We start from the raw sequence: 17,811 nt of genomic DNA on the forward strand, positions 1-17,811 counted from the left end.
TATAAACAAAGAATTTGTTAGATACCAATAATGTGGAGTTAATTTTATGAGTAATATTCAGTGTGCATTGTTAGCAATGGAGTCTTCATTCAAGGAAAGTTTGAAGAAAAGAATTGCTTTTTGAGTGATGCAGAAGTTGTTTATTTGAAAAACTAGCAATTGTTTATTTATTTATTGCTGTGTTAAAAAACAAAAGAAAACAAAAACAAAAACAAAACAAAGAACAAATAAAACAAGGATTTTGAGAGTGATGCCCCTATAGCACATTTTTATATGTTGGAAAATCTTTGAGCAAACATGAAAAGTGAAGCATTATTGATAACTGAAGAATAAGAATACCAAAAAGGTAAAACAGTTATTCTTATTCCTTTCCATGCAATGCTTCTAATCCTTAGCTGTTGAATTTAGGTAAATACTTAGTAATTCATATAGAGAAAGAAAGGGTTTCGGAAAATCCATAGCAGCAAAAATTGTTTTATAATATGGAGAAATGTAGCAAATAGCAATATATTATTGCGCAAACAAAATTATCTTGAATGCAATTTAAATTTGTTTTACATGATAATGCTTATTGTAGTCACAATCATTAGCTTTTCTTTTCAGATATTGATTAAAATGAGTTGCTGGAAACTCTTTCCCCTATTACAGACTGACTCGAGTTTAATTCTGTTACAAAACTACATCCTGCAAATTAGTAGCTACAATTCCCTTCAGAGTATCATTTTTATTTGTCAGTAATCGCTATCCCATACTATTTACTCACCCAATTTTCACCATTCACTTGCTTCATTTTACAAACCAGTTTCATTAACAAAAAAAAAAAGAAATGAAAGAAATATATGTATTTTTTTATATAAAAACTATTCATGCTACGAAGGGTATCCAACCATAACATTTAATTTTATACATGACTCCAGTATTAAACATTTGCTTCTAGTACTGGGAAATAACTGACCCTTTAATGTCTATATTTTATACACAATCGATACTTTGATTATGTGATGTATTTGATCAGTAGTGAAGTTGAAAGAAAAGCGGTTGATAATTGGCTACAGTTTAAATGTTGGTTAAATAAATTTTGATATAATTTATTAGTTTTCAAGCTACAGCTATTATTACGTCTGTGCAGAAACTTGCATTATACATTCAGGAGGACTTGTCTTTCAAATCACTACATTGAATAGAAGAGAAACTGTTTTGGGCGAGGGTTATCTTTGTGAGTTCCTGATGTTTGTCTAACGGTGGCCGTCTAGGGTCTGAAATATTGATTCCTTTGAATACGCACTCAACCACATCGTATTAATCCCTTTTCATCCAAAATAAAAAGTATTTCAATAATTTCTATTCCACATTATGTATAGAAATATTGCAACGTTTTACTTCAGAGAAAGAAAAATGAAACAGCTTTCAAATTGCCCCTGTTTCTAGAACAGAGAGAGAGAGAAATATGGACAAATGGCTTGAAGTATCATATATAGATTGTTAACAGATGGATTTGATCAGAGAAACCACTAAACTGCAGAACATCTATCTTATTCTTTAATGCCACCAGTGTTTCTATCTTTTACAAGAACCTACATAAACATTTCATCAGTTGACATCATCAATAATAATGATAACAGTTTTTTTTTCCCCCTAGGCACAAAGACAACATGTGCAAAGAACTGGTGTGATTGAAGTAACGAACTTCAGTATATAACTGGTACTTATATAACTGATAGTGATGTATTTCATTCAGTTACATTTTCAAAAAATGTGTTTACTGTTGTATATAATCATATTAACTCTTTGTCAGAAAATACCTGGATATTTCCTGAAAATAAAGATTGCTTTTAAGATATATTTTAAAAATCATCAGTTTTGGTTAATTATTAAAGATAAACTGATCAGTGAGATTTCTTTTAGTGTTTTAATAATTGTGATTTAGCTTTAATTTAGCTTTAATTTTTTGTATAAAGAACTTAGATAATAATGCTTCAAGAAATGTTCATATATCAACCTCAATTTGAAGACAAAAGATATTAAAGATTAAAAACAGGTATGCAAGCCTTAAGCACTGTAAGGTATATTGTAAAATTAGGTCATTGAAGAGACTTGTTTATTGAGTGAGGGTTTGATACATTTACAGATAACAGTAAATGTTAAAACTGATTAAAATAATTGGAGTTATTATACAGATAGATCCCAATCTTTGTCAGATATATTGAAACATCTTTTAATCTCTTTTAATACAAGTCATATCATTCACTTGAATTGATATTGCTTTAGGTCTGAGGCCTCTAAGAGTTAAAATTATACTTTTATATTTCTGTGTATAAATGTGTTCCCTGAATATCATTAATATTTATTATGATAAATGATCTAATTGACCAAAAATAATACATACTTCAATCTGAGATAAATTTTTGTGAAAGATTACTTATAATTTTTAAACATGTACTAAAGAATATTTCAATAAGTCTATAAATACTGTTTGACTCTTTTATTGGTTATTATTCGATTTGTGTTCCATCTCTTTAATCATAAAACTTGTTACTTGTATCTCAGCTTAATTAATAGGATAGAAATATATTAGTTCTGGGGTATGTCTTTAAACTGCATCTGGTAGTGGGGCCCTGGTTCAGATGTTCTCGGATTTTGAGGAGTGTGGAATCACCATATAGCTATCTCTGTTTCCAGGTCAACTCTGAGCTGGAGTAGCTGCACCTGTCAGCTACTCTATTGGTTAAATAGCATGTAACCAAATTAAAATCAAGGAATGCAGCATCGTGGATGTGACTATTTCAGCAGATGAACAAACAACAAACTGTTGATGACCAGGGTCAAGCATTTCAGTTTGCAAACTATAGCTGTCATCTGTAGTCATGACATGTGCTGATGAGAGATTTCAGTTAGAGAAAAGACCAATATAACTAAAACCGAAGTCAAACAATCATGCCTTATTGCTCAATCAAGACGTTTGGGATGAAAAAGTTGCATTGATCCAGGCAAATCACCAGATAAGATTAAGAAATATATTTGTTAATACAACCAGGGCTTTTAAATGAGTTAAAATGATGAACTATTTGAAGGCAAGGCGATGAATAAAAACAGCAAAGTCTTTTGCTGGAGAAATTATATCCTTATAATCAGATATGCTTCAAATCCAAAATATCAAGAAATTATTCACATAATGTCTTTATAAATCCTTGTTCTCAATATGACAAATGTGATGAATAATGGTAAATAGTTATATGAGCTGTACAATAAAACAGCCATAGGGACTAATCAATCATAGAGACAGAAAGAACAGTGAAAGAATAATAATAATCATCTACAGACTTTCATGCCATAAGAATATGCAGTACCAGTAATAATGCACATGAAAATTCCTCTTAGTTACCCTTCTTTTATTAAGATGTTTAGGCAAAATGTACTGTAGTGAAACATAATACATTACCATTGTTGCTGTTGCAATTAAACTTGAGACTTGTATAGGATGACTGCTGTCTCAAGAACTATTTTCTTAATATGCTGCTTTGTGAGCTGGGATACATAAAAGTAATAAACTAAAGATAAAATGGTAACTATTGTTAAGAGGTTAGCTTCACAGTAGCACAGTCCAAGGTTTGAACCTACAACATGGTATTTTGGACAAGTGTTATCTACTATATCCTTGAGTTGACTAATAGTCTGTGAGTGGAATTTAGTAATTGGAAACTGTGTAGAAGCCTGTAATATATATGCATTTGTGTGTTTGTCCTTATGTTTAACTGGTTTGAAAACTAGATTGTGTGTTGTTGTGCTGCTTCACATCTGTAACTTAGTGGTTTAACAAAAAGAGATTGATAAAATAAGCCTCAAACTGAAATAAGTACTGGAGATAGAGATGATTAACTGAAGCCCTTCAAGGCAATTCACAATGACTGAAACTAGTGGAATGAATAAAAGGAACTTGGAATATATTTTAATCAAGATGACTGGCTAAACTTAATGAAATATAAAAAATTTCAGGATGAGCTGAAAGTCAGAACTTGTTATTTCGAAGAAAATTGTAGAGCTTTATAAATCAACTAATATCTAACAATAATAATAAAATTATAGTTTTTTTCCCCTCTTTTTTCTGAAAAACTACATTTCTCCAATTTTCTATTTGGCTAAAGGGAGATTCTTTAAAAAATTTGCCTGCCCCAATGCAATTGCATAAAGTCATAACAGATTCAGATGAAAGCAAGTCTGTTTAGATAAACGAATGACACGAGTAGGAGTTTATGTCATTTCATAGATCCTTCCTTCTAAAGTTAATTGAAATCTCTACCAGTTCAAAGGCAGTATTTTCAAAGGTTGGGCTTTTTTCATGCATGACAGTAGTACGATAGTATGATGGCACAGTTTATACATTATGGTGATGTTTGATTTGTTCAGTCTTATGAAACTTCCTTTGGTAACCAAGCTAAGAACTGATATTCAAGAGAGGTATAGCTGTTTCTTTGACAGTGTACCAATAAAATTCCGTTCTTGTTCCTATTGACAGTATAAGATCTTCAATTTTATACTGTCAAATTTGATTTTTTGTTTACTAATTCTTTTATCAATATGACACAATCAAAATACCCTAATTACTAGGCTATGCACTTTCCCATACCTGTAAAATAATGAATACCTAAGCACATTATCAAAATTGAGAAAACTGCTAAAATGCCCTTCTAAAATCTTTTTCTCTTCAAACTGATATCCACACAAAACAAAAGTTGATCCCCAAAATATCTGCAAAGGTAATTTTCCACTTAATTTAAACCTTTTTACTTACAATATATTGCGTTTCAAAGACAGCAAGATGGTAGAAATGTTAGCACACTGGGAAAAATGCTTAGCGGTATTTCATCTATTTTTATTTTCTGAGTTCAAATTCCGCTGAGGTCGACTTTCCCTTTTATCCTTTCAGAGTTGATAAATTAAGTACCAGTTGTTTATTGGGGTCGATCTAACCAACTGGACCCCTCCCCAAAAATTTCGGGTCTTGTGCCTTGAGTAGAAAAGAATACTCTTTTCATTTGTCTCTATGTTCTGAGTTCAAATTCTGCTGAGGACAACTTTGCCTTTCATCCTTTCAGGGTCAATAAATTAAGTACCTGTTGAACACTGGGATTGATCTAATCGACTGGCCTCCTCCCCCAAAATTTTGGGCCCTGTACCTAGAGTAGAAAAGAATATATTGCATTCCAATGCAACACATTTGTCATGGAATTGGTCTAGTGCTTTGTTTCAAGAATTTGATGAGTTAATTCTATGCTATACCATTTATTAAGAATTATATAAAATAGCCGATTTCATTAAATTTACCCTTCCTATCATTAACAAAAGCTGGATGATAAAGAAAAATTACCAAGTAATTAATTAGATAAAACCATGTGACACAAAGTTGATTCCAGACACTTAAATTACAGAAGTAATTTGTTTTCCTTGTAATTAATCTGGATAAAATTTGTAGTGTTAATTGAGGTAAGACAACAATTATGTAATAGACAACATGTTTTCAGATATACATAGATTGTGAGTATGCATGTATATATATATATATATATATATATATATATGTGTGTGTGTGTGTGTGTTTATGTAAGCATACATATAAACACACATGCACACATGAAATATATAAATAATTTATGTCACATCTTAAAAATATTGTTTATATTAGGATGTGTGCCATTCTCTACTAAGCATACCTTGACAGGTACTTAATAATTAGTTGAATTGTCTTTCAAAAGAGAGATACCATATTAAGAGAATGACTTGTGAAAATACTGTATTTTGTCAAGGAAATCATAGTTTTATGAGAAGGTGGAAGCTAAGATAACTTGCTCTAATCCTAGTAATCACTTGGTATCTGATAACACTTTTAAGTGGTTAGCCACCAAAATGTATGCTACATGCTTATCTTAGTTTTTTCTGGTAGAGTTTTTCAGGATAAAAGCAAAATTCATGAGAACTATAATGAAAGAAATTGCAAATATAAGAATTTTTGTGAAACACTAGCGTTTAATAAACTTTATATAACTAATTATTTAGATAAAATGCAATGGATGCTAAGAATGTCAAACTGAAACCAACATAATAAGCGTTGTAGTAATCTCATTCAAGTAACATTTTACTGTTTCAATGTTTTTTTTTATATACATTATTTTAACCAGTCAAAGACCAGTAGTTTATAAGTAAGTTTTAGAACCAACTTATAGACTACTGGACCACTACTTACAAACTTATTGAAGTGGAAGTCAAGATTTTCTCTTATTTTCAATCAACAGCCATGAACAAGCTGTCTTATTTCTCTTTCTTTCAGCTAGAGTTAGCTTTCTCTTGGGTTTTGCCTCGATAGAATAGAATCAGCTATTTTAAATTGTTTGCAGAATGAGATGCCAATTAATATTTCCATCAGTTTAAAATATAAAAATTTCCTGCCTTTCTTTGTACTGTTGACCATTATCAATCTGCTTTTACGTATTTGACTTTCACAATATACATGTACACTCTCACAGCACATTATGCACACCTAACATTTTATTAATATCATGTAACTAAACATTTTTGTTTTTTACTGCTGTTTTTCCAATGTATTTTTAACCTGTTCTCACAAAATCATATTCACTCTAACTATTATTGAATTTTTGTGCCAAACAAAGCTAGAAGAGGTTTATTTTCTCTTAGTATGTGGAAAATGAAACTAAAAGACATAATTCATTCATGTTAGCTCTATGAACATTACTTTAATTTCCATTGGGTTTAAGAATATCAAAAGCCAAAATGCATTTCTGAAAAAAAAATTAATAATATTTCAAGAAATTAAATTATATAAATACAGGTTTTCTTAAACATTTACCATTTTTGTCATATTTAAAAACGTTTGTCTTCAAATATTTTTTCTTTTTCTTTTTACATATTGCCTAGGGATCTTAGATAAACCCTTGTAAACATCTCAAATGACTTCCTTTCTCTATTTTTCTCTCTCTCTCTTTCTTTTCTTTTTATTTTTGCACTGTTGCTTGCTCAAATTAAATTTTAACACGTCCTTACAGAAAACCAACATTTATTTATGACATGACTATTCAAGAATAGTTTCCACTTAGATTATTCAGAGATCATATGAACATTAAAAGGTCATTCTACTTGTAAATGTAGAGTGAAAAACTGCAGCACGATGCGACATTATTAAATTTCGAAGTGAATTAAATGTTACAACCTATTTTAGTTTTCATATTCTTGTAGGTCACTTTGCTTATATTTCTGTTCTAATGTGATTTACTATTTAAAACAAACAATTAATCTTGTTTATTAACATGCAGCATTTATAATAATAATTGCAGCATTTATTCATTTCATTATAAATTTTGGTATCGATGAAGCATTGTAAGCCATGAACTGGTAATCTAATATCTTATCCATACATACACACAAGCTAATGAAAACTACAAGACTACAAGAAATAGCAACTAAATTTCTTTCAAATCTCTCCCTACCATCTTGGGAAAAAGATACATTGGCAAATGTGGTCTTATATATTCATAATTAGGCAGAATCATCATGGTTGGAATGCTTTTGCTCAATAAAGATTGACCTGGAGCTAAACAATAGAACCACAAACAAACACACACACGCACACACACACACAGGTGAGCGCATAAAGTGAAAAATAGTACTTGAATACCAAACATAGAGTAATATACTTTTATTAAAGCTACAAAATTATCACAAAACTGTTAATCATTATTTTACATTCCAATTCATCGGACAGTTGTGATGTCTAATGAAAGGGACATGAAACTCTGAGTAATAGTCTTGTGATAAGTTTGCAGCTTTAATAAAAATGTGTGTGTTTGCAAGTGGAGATAGATTTTGTCATTAGCTGGTGATTGTCTCACACAGAGGACGGATAAAATCCAGAAACCTAGGTCTGTAAGAATCACATAAGGCTAGTATCACATAAGCTAGCTGGGACTGAACCGAAAACCATGTGGTTGGGAAGCAAGCTTCTTACCAGACTGCCATTTTGTGTATTATAGATATACACACACACACACATTCATACATATTATATTTAGTTTGTGTGTGTGAGTGTATATGCACATACACACACATTCCTTGAACAGAATAACTACAGCCAATGATTTATCGACCAAAGATTAGGATATTTAAAATTACACCGCAATTTCATTTCTCTCGACTCGTTTTGATCTCCAATAAGAAATTTACCAATAATTATAACCAGAGTTTCACATAATTCTACGATAACTATCAGATTTCTTTCTCTGATATCATCAATTAAATCACTATGTTCTTCATTCAAATTTCACACACTAATTACTGACTACAGATCAGATAAACTATCGACATTATTGCACATTTCATGCCTGAAAATATGCTCATTTTAATGCATATGCACACAAATACACTCAAAATGTTAATAAACATGATTTGCATTATTCAATTAGCCAATGAAATCAATCTTTTACAGTGTAGGTGTCACAATAATAGCTATATATACAGGATAGCCAAAAGGAAAGGAATTTTATATTAAATATAAAAAGAAAATCTTGTGTAGGATTTCACAATGTGAACTGAAATCTAAATCTGCAAAGTATATGTTATTCTTGTTGTTGTAGTATTGCTACTGAAGACAATGTCATATACCAGCTATTAAAGAATAAGTAATTTAAAACAAGTTCTTTTTAAAGAAGAAAATAAATGAATATTCAACATAAATACAGGCTTCCTTTTTTTAGAAGTGAATCATCATCCAAGGGATAATCAAACACAAATAATGTTGCCTCTGGTGAAAGTAGAGACAGCCTGGCACCTATTGTTAAGTGTGCATGTATCTTTCTAACATGAAATGTTATTTATCTTGAAATCCGAGACAGAGAAACTTCGCACAATTAGTTTTATTAATAACTGTATAAACATTAAAATGTTTATGATGTGTATGTGAGAGAAAATATACATTCGTGAATTGGCAGATCCTGCAAAAGAGATTTTTAGCTGACAACAAAGTCAATATCTCTATTTTGATGTTGTGTTTCTGATTAAAAACTGAAAGATGATGATTATTTTGGCATATGTTTAGTGAAATAGAAGATGTGTTAAAGGTAAACAGGTAGATCAGTCATAGCAGAGCAAACAGCAGTGAGAACAGAACTTTTATAAAGCAACTAGATATATATACACACATACACATACATATATATACACACATATATTTACAAACACATGCAAATACATATATATATACACACACACACATGCATACATATATATACACGCACACACATGCATATATATATATATATATATATATATATATATACACACACATGCATATACATATACACACACATGCCAGTGCCCCCTGACTGGCTCCTGTGACAGTGGCATGTAAAAAGCACCATCCGAACGGGGTCAACGCCAGTGCCCCCTAACTGACTCCTGTACCAGTGGCACATAAAAAGTACCCACCACACTCTTGGAATGGTTGGTGTTAGGAAGGACATCCAGCTGTAGAAACCTTGCCAGATCAGTTTGGAGCCTGGTGCAGCCTGAAGCCTAGTGCAGATTGGCTTGCCAGTCCTCTGTCAAACTGTCCAACCCATGCTAACATGAAAAGCAGATGTTAAATGGTGATGATGATGATGATGATGATATACACACACACACCACATGCATATACAGGGTGCGATGGGTAAATTGTTACCATTTTATAATTTTAATTTTGCGCATGTGCATTGTTTGTTTTTGATTTTATCGACTACACAGTATAGTAGGGTTAGTTGGGCACAGTCTGTGAGAAAAACAGCATCATGCTGCCAGAAATTTGAAACGACAGGCTGTACTGCTTGGCATTTGTGCCGGAAGCTCCAATACAAACATTTCAGAGTGTTTGTGTGTCAATCTGAGGACAGTGCAGAAGATTCGCAAAGAGTTGGATGAGTCTAATGGTGATTATGAAGGTATGACAGCTTGAAAAACTCATTCTGATCATTCCTCAAAGTCAATCAGATCCATCGCCAGGCACATGGAAGTGTCTGAGTTTCTTATCAGGCAGGCAGTACATGAAGACATTCAGTATTCTTCATACGAGATGAGAAAGGCCAATTTTTATCACAAGCCATCAAGGACAGGAGAAAAGATCACACTATGAAGCTTTTGAACAAACTCAGGCATCCCCACCAACTGAACATGCTTTGGTTTTTCTCAGATGAGAAGGATTTCTGTCAGGATCAGAGGGTGAACACACAGAACAACTGTTGGCTTGCCATGCCTCCAAAACATGTACCGAGAGTGATAAAAATCAAACATCCAGTCAACATCATGGTGTTTGGAGTAGTCACTAATGATGGCGACATTGTGCCTCCATTCATCTTCCCACACGGCTTCAAACTCAACATGGAGGTTTATATCAAGTGCCTGGAGGAAGTAGTGCTGCCCTAGATCAAGAGGGTGACTGCTGGAAGACTCTATATCTGGCAACAGGATTCTGCACCATGCTACACAAGCAGGAAAACCTAGTTGTGACTGTCAGACAATTTCTGTGACCACGTCACCTTTAACATTTGGCCACCTAACTCCCCAAACTGTAACCCTCTTGATTATTATGTGTGGGGTGCAGTTGAGTGAGAGACCAACAAAACTCCAAGTAACACCAAAGATGAACTGAAGACATGGATTAAGGCAGCATTCACCATCTTAAACAAGGAAACTATTCAGAAGAGCTGCAGGAGATTCTGAAATTGTCTGGAGGCTGTGGTTGAAGCAAATGGCGATTATATTGAATAAATTTACTCTTTAGTATTTCAAGATATTTTAATGCAATTTTGGTAAATATATCTGTTAAAATGAAATGTCAGTGTTATTTTCATTTTTGCATAATTTAGACAACAATTTATTCACTGCACCCTGTATTCACACACACACACACACATATATAAATATATATATATAGAGGCTTACATATATATGTGTGTGTGTGTGTGTGTGTGTGTGTGTGTGCATGCGTGTATATATATGTATATACATATATACATACATACGCACACACAAACAGACAGACAAGCCATAGCATTAATTCTATGTCAGTGGTTGATAGCTTATAGCTGTTGTACATAAGATCAGAATTGTAGTATACTTAGGATGTAGTTGTGGGCATCACATTCATTATAGAGAAAATTCTATCATATTAAAGAAATTATATTTCAATTAGTGGCACTGAGGGGTTGTTACAGTATCATTTCAGCTATAATATTGCAACTTGTAGTTTCTGTGTTTCATGAGATGACTAAGAAGTTCTTTCCCTGAAGCATTGTCAAGATGAACAAAGTGAAGAGTGTCATTATTGAATGAAGCAAACATGAAAATATGATGTTAGTCTTCATGTTAACTCAACTTTATTTAGAAAACAATTCACTAACACTTCATTAATCTCTGGAGATAAACAAAATCTGATGACAAAAGGTAATAATTTCAGACTTAATAATATTTTTATTTTATTTTTATTTTTTTATTCCTTCAGTGTTCTGACAGAAATCTTTGGCAAATATGACTATAATGGAAGAATTTCGATTTTTAGATTTAGATTTACTTGATCAACAGATAATATCTACTGTTTAACTGGGATTTCCCCAATGGTCATAATACAAATAATTTCAAATTAAAACAAGACTGCTTGAGTTTTTTATATTTTGTTCTTATGAATAGCACTCAGTCAAGAACTTAACTGTGGATGTGTGTGTGTGTGTGTGTGTGTGTGAATCACTGTTGCAGCTTATAATAACAAGTAGTATGATAGACACAATAAGTTTTTATTTTTCAATCTGGCATGCCATTAAAGAAAGCTATTGCTATAATTTAGCTAAAATTGCCACAGTGCTAACAAATATCAGGTTTTACCCACTATACATGAAAATTCAAGTTTCTGTGAAATTAATTTGTACTTTCTTGAAATGATTTCCCCACCTTTAACAGAATCACCAGCAGTCACTGCTAGGTTTTTGTAATCTTTCTCCAACTAAAAGGTAAATTTCAATCAATGAAGAGCTGTTTGTATATGCCATTGAGTATATCATGACCTACCTGATTTACCTAAATTAAAACCATTGGCCCACTTGTGTTATTTCCTTTAGCTTACTATTTGTAATTAAGATTTCTTCCAGGAGGGAAAGATTAGTGAACATAGCAGCTGAATTATTACTAACGTTCTTGTATTCCAAGTGCATTTCATGATTGTAATCCATAGTGATTACCACAAATGACATTAACTGTACAGATTTACCAGGCAATGATTAGCTCCAGTACTATATTTACCTCTCATATTTTCTCTTAATTATTTATTTATAATTTTCTCTACAAATTGATGAAGAAAGTACTATTGTATTTCATCTACAATTTTGTCATATCTAAAAACCAACTTTGGTTTTGTTCATTTCCTTTTATCAGTCAGTCTGAAGAAGAAAACTGGGGATGGCGTGCTCCTACAAATCTGCCATTGTCCATGGTAGCTTTGGCTGAAGAAAGACAACAATGTTGAAACACTGATTTTCCAAGGTCCCCTTAGTACTGGAATGTATTAAGAATGAATATGTTAATCATTATTTGGATTCTTGCTGCTTACCGTGCATGTGTGGTTTATTATCAGTTGGCAAACATCAGCATGCATCAGTAAATAACTTATATACTGAATCTTACAAACAAGAGTAAAAAAATGCTGTTTGATTCATTGGATATGGGTAGCTCAGGCTGAGGAGACACACAATAAGGTTGAAACACCAATGCCTCAAAGTTGCCTCACCTCAATGAATCAAGTGTATTACAAACACATTCGACTGAAAGGAAAAGTTGTTATCCAGTGATGAAATTCAACAGTGATTAGCATATTTATGATTGAATCTGCTAGACTATGTTAATTTCAAATTTTAGTACAAGGCCAGCAATTTTGGGGGAGGGGTAAGTTGATTACACCGACCTCAGTACTCAACTGGTACTTACTTTACTGACCCCCCCCCTCCCCCGCTCAAAAGGATGAAAGGCAAAGTCAACCTTGACAGAATTTGAATTCAGAATGTGAAGATGGTTGAAATGCCACTAAGTATTTTGCTTGGTGTGCTAACCATACTGCCTTAATCTGTCAGAATATATAAAGAATGAATATGTCTGCCAATGAAATTTTGGGGAAAGAGGGTTAGTTGATTACCTAAGTGTTTGATTGGCACTTATTTTATTGATCCACAAAAGGATGAAAGGCAAAGTCAACCTCACTGGAATTTGAACTTGGAATGTAAAAAGCTGGAACAAAACATTCTCCTCAGTGTGCTAACAGTTTTGTCAACTTTCCACCTTCACCTTAATAATAATAATGGTTTCAAATTTTGGAACAAAGCAAGCAATTTTTGAGGGAGGTGGGTAAACCGATCTTATTGATCCCATTGATCAACTGGTACTCATTTTATCAATCCCCAAATCATGAAGTGCAAAGTCAACCTCAGTGGAATTTGAACTCATAACTTAAAAACAGACAAAATGCTACTAAGCATTTTGTTCGCTGTGCTAACAATTCTGTCAGCTCACCACCTTTGCAATAACAACAACAGTTATTATTTCTAAGACATAAGACCACATGTATTGGTGAACGGTCAACTGTTAATGCTAAAAGAATAAAAGGCAAAAACATTGGTGGGGAGTTCCTATGTTGTTGCTCCACCAGCTAAAAATAGCAACTTCAAGTTTCTCAGTTCACACTTATTTTTAAGAAAATGGAAGAACACTTTGGCTAATGTGGTCCTAGATACAGTCGATGTATCCCACCATTTATTTGCAGCCTTGAAATTCAGTATCATTTCCCTTGTTATTACAGGCAACTGTTTTTCCAGACACTCCCCTTTTTTCCCAATGAAAATTTTTTTTTCTATCATTTGATGGCAATTTGTCAATGTTTAAATAGAAAAGAATTTTAATTCGAAGAAAAAATGAACAATCCCAGACTTAAAAGACTTAAAATATTCACTTCATAATACATGCTGAAGCCATACAAATTCATAATGGCCTCATGTTTTTTTAAGTTTTTAATCTTATTTCTTGTTTCAATCATTGGACTGTGGTTATGCTGGGGCATGCCTTGAAAGATTTAGTCAAGTGAATCAAACCCTGTACTTATTTTTCTTAAGCTTGATACTTAGCAGTTTTTTTGTTTTTTTTTTGCTGAGCTCCTAAGTTATGAGGACATAAACAAACCAAGACTGTCAGGGGGTGACAGGTAACAAACACAGTACAAAGACACACATAGATATACATACATATACATACATCATGTTGAACCGTTAATCCCTACACATTTTTTCATTCTCTCTCCTTTTGTTTTTGTCTGTTGAAGAGCGTAAGCTTGAAAAGCCAAAGACTTTTCCATTCTCCCCAAGTGTTAAACTAATACACCTACTTGTTGTTCCTACACCTGTCTTTGTCTTTTGTTTTCTGTAAATTTGAACTATATATATATATATATATATATATATATATATATATATATATATATATATATATATATATAAATGCTTGAAGTGAGGAGTAGATAGACAGCTGACAACTGATGAAGGGTCGTTCTTTGTGTTACTTGTCCTGTTTTCCATTTTTATCTCGTTTGCATATTTAACTCATTTGTTTTCATACTTCATGTTGTTTACACAGTTGGTGACGTTCTGTACCCATACATGCATATATATATATATATATATATATATATATATATATATATATATAATGGGCTTCTTGCAGTTTCTGTCTACCAAATCCACTCACAAGACTTTGGTCAGCTCAGGGCCATGGAAGACACTTGCTCAAGGTGCCATACAGTGGGATTGAACCTAAGACCACAGGGCTGTGAAGCAGCCATACCTGCACCTATGTATTTAGTATTACTAAATCAATTTCCTCACTAAATCCTGCAGCATTTACTACTTAGTTTCTTGAATAACTGTTATGCTAAATAATGCATCCAAATCTATTTTTTCACTAAATCATGCATCAAAAAGTGCATCCAAAACTATTTTTTCACATAATTAAGCATGAAATAGTGCACCTTATCCTAAACTATTTCCTGAAGACCACCTGCTATGAGGAACCCCTCTACATTTAATTTACATTTTCCAGAAATCTGTTTCAATCAGCTTCAATAGTTAAAGGTCAAATAATCTTTGTTGCAAATTTAAGCAGAATATTCAGATGTGATCTGTCAGTAGATTGATACAATCCACTTTTATAAATGTGTCAGATACAGACATAAACACATTCATGAAGTATTTCTTACAGGTAAAGATACAGTTTATTTTATTCATATACAAGATTGTTTCTTCTGAGTGACAAAATGGAGGTAGTTATTGTTGTTTAGTCTGAGGTTAGTCCTGATCAAGTAGACCTATGATTAAATATATTCCCACCATGACCATCCCATCTGCTTGTATATTTAGGACTACATTGTTCAACTTGTCCCTTGTTTTTTTTAAAGATAAGAAGTTATGATCTGAGGGTTGATATTTGTTAGCTATTTCTTAGTAGGCTGAGTAATGGCTATGTCTTCAACATGCTGGAATAGAAACTGAATAGTCACAAATTCCACTCTGAATACTTGAGCAATTGCGCTTTGCTTGTAAGAAATGCAAATAAATGTCTATGTTAGCTTGTGTAATTGTTAACGGGTTCTATTCCTAGCAAAAGCCTAAAGGAATGGCCATGTAGCATAGCAAAGATAGTTGAATTATGTCCCTTAGCTGGCAAACACCACCGGGTGGCAAAGATAGCTGAATTAGGTCCTTTCGATGAGATAGGCCACTAGGTGGCATGACAGCAGACACCAATGTTTGCCATTTTGGTACACCCAGATGCACAATCTCTCTTCTGCCTAAAGGCCAATAAATTTTATTTATCATGGTAAAACAGCCCTCAAAATATATAAATATCCATCTTTGTGAAATGCCATTCTATTTATACTGACAGCTAAGAAAACAGATGTTGAAACAATGAAATAAATTAAAAAGAATGGATGCTATACAATAAATCCTTTCTGCTATAGGTGCAAGGCCTGAAGTTTTGGGGAATTACATTGAAAGGATGAAAGGCAAAATCAGACTGTGTAATTTGAACTTGAGAGTGTAAAGCCAGAAGAAATGCTAACAATTCTACCAGCTCACTACCTTATGCTATACAATAATAAACTAAAAAGGTAAATGCTGTAAAGTTTGCTTAACTACTAATTCACAGTAATTAGCAGATCATTTCACAGGTTATAAAAAGTAAAATTTAAAACACTTACAATTAAACACAAGTCTTTACTGTTGAGATGAAAAATCAACAACATTGTCAGTAAGTAGTGTTATTTCTAAATATCTATTACAATACAATCTGTTATTCTAAGCATACATGTATGATGTCTACAGATGCCTGCCTGCCTGCCTTCCTTCTTTTCTTCCTTTCTTTTTTAGAAGTCAAGTGGAGGAGACAGTAGACAATATCATTAGAATTTTTCAGTTTCTATGAGAAATAAAGAATTTACAGGAAGGGCATTTTTTTTTTTCTTTAGTGATTATAGGAAGTTAAGCAAAACTGTTTATTACACCATGCACTGTGGAAGATAAATTAACAGGAATATGTGAGGATATTCATAAAGCTATAAAAGGAAGCAAGTAGCTTCAATAAATGTGCCAAAATGAACAGATAGAAAAACATGTCCATATGGTGATTTAACCATATGGTTAAATAGGAATTGGAGGCTAAATAAAAACAACAAATAAAGCTGGTTGCCATTGTTGTGAATAAAATAAATGAGAAGAGCTAAGTTATTTCACCTCTTAGAAAACTGTAGTCTGATCAATATATTTTATGTCCATTTTAAGCAAGAATTTTGCCCAAACTACTCACATTATCTTTCATTCTTCTGGGGCTGATCGGTTAACTACTGGTTATCATTGACTATACCTCCACAAAGTGTGTGGCTTGTACCAAAGTTAGAAATCAATATATTTTCGTCTACAGTGATATATGATAATTAGTACGACTATGCTGCTTAATTATTTTTTCTTGAACATGAGAATATCAAGTTTAGAATTACTATTGCAGAGTCATTAGAAAATTTAGTATATATTGAGGAATGTAAAGAAGATTTTTGCTATTGGAAACTAGAGAAAAAAATATAAGATAATTTTATACATAATCCTTATGTTACTATATTTCTGTTGAAGTAGATTGCCTTCATTTAGAATAATTTTGAAAAGAATGAAGAATTTAGAAAAATACCTAAGACAAATTAACATGAAATTTTGATGAAATATTTTAATTTAGATAACTTTAAAACAGGAAGTCTGTGTCAAAGAACCGGAGGCAGTCTGAAGGTGATGTATAGATTACGAAAACAAAACAAACTAATTAAAGAGCAAACATTGTGTTATCAAAAAGTTTGTAAATAGGGGTGACTTTCAATAGATAGAAAATTTTTCAGAATAATTAGCTGCCCAAGTATATAAATTATAGAACTCTATAAATTTTAATTAAAGTAATTTAGCAGGGAAATAAGAAAACAGCGATGTCATTTTATAAAAATTTATACAAGACTGGAAACCATAAATGTTTTATGTTATTTCTACATGGAAATAAAACATACACACACACACAAACACATTTTTGTTTTTAATCGAATGTTTCCCTCCATATATGTATTGTTAAGGAGTACAGAGACTCAAATCAACAAGGGAACAGAACCCAAAGTAACACGGATGAAAAATGAACAGATGAAGTGTTGTAAAA

General features: G+C 32.3%; 1 protein-coding gene across 12 annotated transcripts in view; it reads right to left on the reverse strand.

The window, feature by feature from the left end:
- LOC106875251 (protein-tyrosine sulfotransferase 1) overlaps positions 1–17,811 on the reverse strand; it is a 476,119-nt gene that overhangs the window by 15,113 nt on the left and 443,195 nt on the right. The gene's annotated exons all lie outside the window — the stretch shown is intronic.

The sequence above is a fragment of the Octopus bimaculoides genome, chromosome 6 (genome assembly GCF_046866305.1).
Source record: "Octopus bimaculoides isolate indiv1 chromosome 6, ASM4686630v1, whole genome shotgun sequence".
NCBI classification, from domain to species: domain Eukaryota; kingdom Metazoa; phylum Mollusca; class Cephalopoda; order Octopoda; family Octopodidae; genus Octopus; species Octopus bimaculoides.